This window comes from Condylura cristata, unplaced genomic scaffold (assembly GCF_000260355.1).
Source record: "Condylura cristata isolate star-nosed mole 26May11 unplaced genomic scaffold, ConCri1.0 scaffold00357, whole genome shotgun sequence".
In the NCBI taxonomy this organism is placed as follows: domain Eukaryota; kingdom Metazoa; phylum Chordata; class Mammalia; order Eulipotyphla; family Talpidae; genus Condylura; species Condylura cristata.
Window position 1 is genome coordinate 1 of NW_004567458.1, and position 7296 is coordinate 7296.

Here is a 7296-nt window from a genome sequence, read left to right on the forward strand (position 1 = left end):
CTCTGGTGTTTGATAAGGGATGAAATCTGACCAAAGGCTCTCCCACACTCCCTGCATTCATAGGGCCTTTCTCCAGTATGAGTTCTCTGGTGTTTAATAAGGGATGAAGTGTGACCAAAGGCTCTCCCACATTCGTTACATTTGTAGGGTTTCTCTCCAGTGTGAAATCTGTAATGTAGAATAAGAGATGAACTCTGGCTGAAAGCTCTTCCACATTCACTGCATTCATAGGGTTTTTCACCAGTATGAGTTCTCTGATGTTTAATAAGGGATGAAATATCACCAAAGGCTCTTCCACACTCACTACATTCATAGGGCTTTTCTCCACTGTGACATCTCTGATGGTGTTTAAGTTCTGACTGAAAATGGAAGGACTTTCCACATACACTACATTTATAAGATTTCTTCTCTGGATATATTATCTGAGAGTTATTTCTTCTTGAAGTCTGTCTGAATTCTATATCACATTTATAGGATACTTCTCCTGTGGGAAGAAAGATTTGGTTAAAAAGGACTGACAGTAGGTCTGTCTCCAGATTCGCCCCATTCATGATATCTCCTAATGGTAGCTATAGATTTGAAATATTTCATTCAGTTATCATTTCTCTCTCTTTTTTAAATCATCACAGCCATAAGCTGTTAGTTTAGAAGGTCACAGTTCATCTCTAATGTGTTTTTCTACTGGTGCTATCTGGAATAACTCTTCTGTGAAAATAATCTGAGTTAGCATTGATTTTTTTTGTCTTTAGGTCTTCTTTCCCAGTCTGGAGGTGGAACAGGCATTCTAGTATTACTGGTTTTTGTTTTGTTTTGTTTTGGTTTGGTTTTGGGGAGGGGGGTGTGCAACAAACGAAATGAAATCCTATAAGGAATGTAAGGTAATTAAGGCTCAAAAAATATATTAAAAAAGTGCAGTTTTCTTCAAAAAAGACATATATCTAAAGAAATCTTAGAGTGAAAAGTGACAAGAAGATAATTGAAGACTAAGAAAACAAAAAGAATATTGTTTAAATTCCAAGGCATTAAATAATAGCAAAAATAGTAAAGATGAGCTGTAATTAGATGGCCATCACAAAGCTTCCTTCAACACTCTAGTTTACACCATAAATTATTATGTATTATATACCTATACATATAGTATGCATTATATTATGACATATACAATTGATAGGTAGAATAATTCTTTTCTAAGACATCACTGTCTGATTTTATCTAGGCATGGCAAAGGATTTCTGCAAATATGATTAATAGCACAGCCCCTGTAGGGGATAACTTGTATTATTAAGTTTATCTAATCACATTAATGCTTTAAAACAGAAAACATTTCCTGGCTAGGTCAGAAGGAGGGCTCGACCATGTTCTATCCTTAAAGGTGGAAGAGGCCGCCATGAGACAAGAAATGTGGTCATCTCTAGAAGCTAAGAACACACCTCCCATTGCAGCAGGCGAGATAATGAGAACCTCATTATTATAATAAAAGGAACTTGATCATGAGACAGATCAAGATCCCTTGAATACTACAGAAAAGAATGCAGTTTTGAAGATATATGAATTTTAGTTATGTGGACACATGCCAGATCTCTGACCTATAATCACTTTATAATGCTTTTGTTTTAAGCCATAAGTTTAAGCCATAAATTTGGGAAACTTGTTTCAACAACAGAAAACTATATAATACAATAAAGATACTTCTGCAGAGGGGAATGACTGGCAATGTCTAACCAGTGTTCCCAGAGGTCAGATGCTAAGTCAGGAGGTCTTGTATGGCTCTTGCGATCTGAAAGCTTTACAAGTTCCCCAAGAATGCTGAAACACAATCATGTTTGTAAATACTGTAGCTATTGACCATGAGACTAGATCTAGATTCAGACCCCAGCTGTCATTCAGGAAGAAAGATAACCAAGAAAATGCTAGTACAGGGAAGATTAATATCTTCCTTCTCTGTCCTCTAGTCTAGGTTCCTGTGATCAGGCCCCAGCTCTGCTCTCAGGACTCAAGTGCTGCTTTCTGACCTTCAGCTCTGGCCTGAGGCTCTGAACCCTGCCTCAGAGAAAGAAACAGGCACAGACTATCAACTGCCTCCAGTATGCAAAGTCAAGAGAGGTTTGAGTCCACAGTTCTGCTCCAGTTCTGAAGGGGAGATCCTGGTGGGCCCTAGCAGTCACTGTTACTCTTAAGTCTTTGACACCGAGTAAACAGTGTCAAAGGGATGCCTGCAGCTGGGCTGGCATTGTGCTCATTTCTGGGACCACCTCTCTTGAGGTTCAGTTTCATCATCTAGCAGTCTCCTCACCTCTTCCTGACAAAGAACATGTCTGTCCTTGTTTGTAACCCTTTGTCTTCTAGGCTTCTCAACTCTTCTTTTTTTGATCATCTGCTAACTTCTTGAATCCTGGTGACATAGGACTAAGGTCCCGTATAACACTGACAGTGTGATATCTAGTGATGCTGAAGGAAGGAGTGAGCACAGGAGGGTATCAAAGGAAAAATAAATGCTCAAGAAGAAAATTTTATCTCTTATTCTGATGCTCAAGATATTTACAAAAGCCTGTGAATATTCAAAATACTGAGCAAGCACTCCTGGCAAGTGATCTCACCTTCTCAAAGGAGATCCCTTGAGCAAGGGTTCAAGGCAACTTCTCATGCCCTGTTGGCAATGGTGTGAGGTTACTGAGGTTTCACTCATATCACTCACCTGAGATTTCTCCCTCCAACACACAGGGCTCTTCCCCTTCTTCCAACTGACAAATCACATATGGTTTGGACACTGGAAACCCTGGTGGCACAGAAAGAAAAGGATTATGACTAATCCTTTGTTCTAAGAGACTAAGACTTTGTTCTTTGGTTTTCATGGTGGAGAACTATTGTAGGTGTGGTTAACCCCCAAAGAATATACAATGTGAACTATCAAGAACAGAGTCCTGAAACTTATCATTCCAGTTTGTATGGAGCAGAACTTCTAGGAATGAGGATCAAAAAAATTCCTATTTCTGTGCCTCCAAGAGAATGTAAATATCTGATTCCAGAACATAAGGACAAACCTTAGCCTATAACCTCAGAAACCTCTAGTTTTAAATAACATGGCAATAAAGATGGCCTGATTGGGAGCCTTTGGAATTGAGGCAGTTGAACTTACCCAAAGAGACCAGGTTCTTGAAGTTTTCCAGCATTACCTCCCTATACAAGTCCTTCTGGGGAGGGTTCAGCTGTCCCCATTCCCACTGGGTGAATTCCACAGTTACATCCTTGAATGTCACCATGTCCTAAAACACAGAAGACATTCTTGCAGCCTCAGTGAACACACTCATAGTCCTGGGTAGAAGCGTGGGCAAGCGTCTTAAGGAATTTTGAGTTGTGCAAAAGGGATTCTTAAGTCCTAGATATCCCAATGCCCAGTTTTGGGCTTTATTATGTCAAAAACATTTTGCTCTACTCCAAGAACTATATTGTCCTTGCTACTTTATAGTCATGACACCACTCACCGATGTCCACATGAACCACTCAGAAATATAATTAGGGTTTCAGAAGAATCTTGCCTGCAATAGACATTTGCTAATTTGGGGCATATGAATGGAACCACTTCCTCAGTCATCAAGTGGTTTTACTCTCTAATTTTTCAACTGAGGAACCACTTCCTCAGTCATCAAGTGGTTTTACTCTTTAATTTTTCAGCTGAGGAACCATTTCCTCAGTCATCAAGTGGTTTTACTCTTTAATTTTTCAACTAGAAGTAAGAGACAAATATTCCTTGCATTCTCAAATGCATAAAATTATTTTTAAAACTTGTGACCTATGACTTTAATGACAATTTTTACAGTGGCTGAGTCATATAACTTATCCCCACATCCATTTGTTAGCTCACAGGTTGGCAATGTAATCAAGTGGTCTTCTAGTGAATCAATAAGTCCTTTGTGATTATGATTAGAGTGAATCCTCACCCCCAAATTCTAATTATTTTCCTTCATTCCTAATTGTACAAAGTGAGCATCCAGTCCTGGATCCAGTTCGTCCCAAGATACAACTATTCTGTGGACCCCATCAGCACTGTCCTGTCACTCTCTGTAATAAGAATTAGAAGATCTGCTATTTATTTCTACTGTACAGTACTCCCTATGCTATCAATCGTAAGGCACAGAAGTGAAGACAACACAAATTCATGTTACTTTCCCTTCAAAGTATTTAGAAATCAAAGTCCATTTAGACACTTAATAATTTCACAGTATAAATCAAAGTAACAACTTCATATTAATATATATTAGTCCAAAATAAGGAAAATAAAGAGGAAAACTCACTCCCGTAGTAATGTTTGTTATAGATATTATCCCCTGGTCCTCCCTCTAGGGTTGAGCTTCTTGCCCCAGTGACCCAGGTAATCTGCTTTCCAAAACAGAATAAAAGGGAAGAGACAAAAGAACAAAATTTTCCAGATTTTTTATCTCTGCTTTGAAAATAGTAAATGACGCCAGGCAAGGATTCCCTTTTTCTCCAGTTTATACGTATGGCAATGTGGGCAAAAAGTAAACCTTCATTGGTATAACTTTATGTTGTTGTTATAGCATAACTAGCCTAAAGTAACTAAAATCTGGTTCTCAAAGTGGGACTCTTCAATAAGAAAAAGCCTAAAATATATGACATTGGCTTCAAGGCCAGTCATTGGTGAACCTTACTGGCAAGATGGTAACCTATGTAACTTGGTAATTCTCCTGTTTAGTAAAGTTGCTGTCTACAATACTTTGAAAGAAAAAACATAGCATTAGTTTCTAATGTTATGGGAATATTCAGGAAATAGGACATTGATGGTTTAAGTTGGTTATTATAGGCTTCATTTGACAAATTATATTAAAAGAATGTTTGCTAATTTGCAAAATAAACATGTCGAGTAAGAGAAAGTGTCCAGAAATCCCTGGATTTGCAGGTTTGGATATTCAACCAATTCTCATTTCCAACCAGGCAAAGATAACAGATAATGCCTTTGAATGATCAACGATGATTTAAACTCAGCTGACTGCAAGGATCAAATCATGAATGTAGTTGTCAAACCTTTTGTTCAAACCTCTGAATAATTTCAGAAGGTCCCCCGTAAATCCCTTCAGTGTGATTAAATTGCTCAGGGTGACTAAAATATGGTTTCCCAAGCAAATTCCAAATGCTCTACAATTAAGGCAAAAGAGAAGGGCATATGTCAAAAAGAACTGTGGGTAAACTGTTGACACATGGAGCTGACAGAAGCAAATACATAAAAAAACTTTTGTGTTTGAGTTATATTCAGTACTCATAACTTAAATCAATCCTTGGGTCATCAGCCTACTGAGGAAGGATGAAAAAGTTGTTAAGCACTCAGGAGAGTTTAATCTCCAGGATCATCATATATAACCAAGAAGGAAGAAACCTTCAGAGACAAAGTACTAGAATCAACAAAAACATGCCTGGGACTCTATCTACGAAGCAGAACTTCTACCTTGCCAAGACTCCCCCACTCCGAAAGTCAGTAGTCCTTAAGTGTGCCCAGTGGGATTCCATAACTGTTGTGGACCTGGGACTGCTACTCGGACCCTCCTAAGCGCCCCTGCCTGCCTAGGGGAATTCTTTGTGGTTATTCTCTTCCTGTTGCTCCATGGTATGTTGGATATATGGATTCCAGCAATTTGTGTTTTGTTCAGGACATTCAGATCAGATATGAAACTATCACATCACCCAGGACTTTGATCCTGACTATTATTTCGATGGGGTTTTTGCATTCTTTCTCTTGGAGAGAGATTTCACTTGCAGGATGGAGAAAAGTAAACATCTGTGGGTAAGAAAACACACAGTGGTACCCTATTTATTCAAAATGGTCACTGCTGCTCCTTTTGGGCTTTTTGTATTTCCCACCTGATTGGCATTAGACTTGGCACACGCCCTTCTTCTACCAACAGCCAGTGAACAGAAGTGATATGTGTCGCACCAGAACAGGATCTTTAAGAGCCATCTCCTAGCCTTGACTCTGCACTTTCACATGTCACAAGAACAGCACGTCCCAGACCAGAGTTGATCCGTCAGCCCGAATCTCAGAGCAAAGAGGGGGTGGAGCTTTATAGTCAGCCTCGACCAGTGCAAAACACAAAGAACACTCCCTTGTCACTGTGAGCCACGGAGTCTGGAGGCTGTAGTTACCACACTCTAACCTTGAGTAGTGTGTAGCAAAGTCAAAGAGGTGTAAACTCTCTACTCCTAATTTGGGGAGAATTCCTATTAAGGGTTTCCCCTGTTGGCTAAAAAATTACATATTAAGGTCTGTCATCATGCGAGACTCTCATTAATCTAGCAGTTTAGATGTCAGGAAACTGCAGGCTGCAACTTGCAGCCCTGCTCTTGGCTCCCCCTTCACGTCCGGCCCACACAGCCAAAAACGAACCCACCTCTGCCACCATTACCCCACCAGCTCCATAGCAACCAAGGTGACTGGATCACTCAGTTAGGCCAGAAAAGTGCAGCAGACACTGTTGTATTACTGAATGGCTGGCTAACAGCTTGGAGTCAGACAACTGGCTTTGAAACTGGGCTCCCATCCTTATTAGCTAGTGATGAGTTCGTGATTTTATCGCTCTTGCCTCAGTTCCCTCAGTTTACCACTTGGTGTATCAATTGGCATTCTTCCAAAGAGGAATGTTTTAAAGAGTCTGCACATATCAATGGTGTGGAACAATTTCAGATACACATCTGGCTCTAAATTAGTAATAACAGTATTTTATTAGTTTTATCATGATCATTTACAAGACTATTATACTCATTTCATTGTTGGTAAAACCAGTGATGAGAGAAGGTAGGGGACTCTTCTATAGTCATGTAGCCAGGAAGTACTGGAGTTAAATATGCTTCCTCCATTATAAAAAAAACAACAACAAAACAAAACAAAAAAACACATAACATTTCACAGGGAGCTAGACTCACAAAACTCACCTGTCCAGACCCTCAGCATTTCCTTTCCTTCCTATCTCCACTACCCTCCCCTACCACTAAGCAGACTCATTTCTTTCTCCCAAAACTCAATGCAAAGGCCTGCCTGTGCCACCTTATCGGCCACTACTCACACACATGCTTGGGGCGAGCGGGGTGCATCCTGGGCCCCAGGGTCCGACCCGCTGTGGCTGTGACACTCCTCCCAGGTCGGTCCCTCTCCTATTGCTGCTCCTCCCAGTGCCCAGGACAGAAACAGCCAGAGCACGTGTGAGGGCGCAGACAGAGCAGTGGGGAGAGGGCGAGGGCAGGGAAGCAGCGTCCACCTTACGGGAGCAGCCTGCCCTGCTGGGGTCAGCC

The 7296-nt window shown here is 40.5% G+C and overlaps 1 pseudogene; it reads right to left on the bottom strand.

Moving 5' to 3' along the window:
- Positions 1-14: 14 nt before the first annotated feature.
- LOC101635285 lies at positions 15-5151 on the bottom strand (annotated as a pseudogene).
- Positions 5152-7296: the final 2145 nt, after the last annotated feature.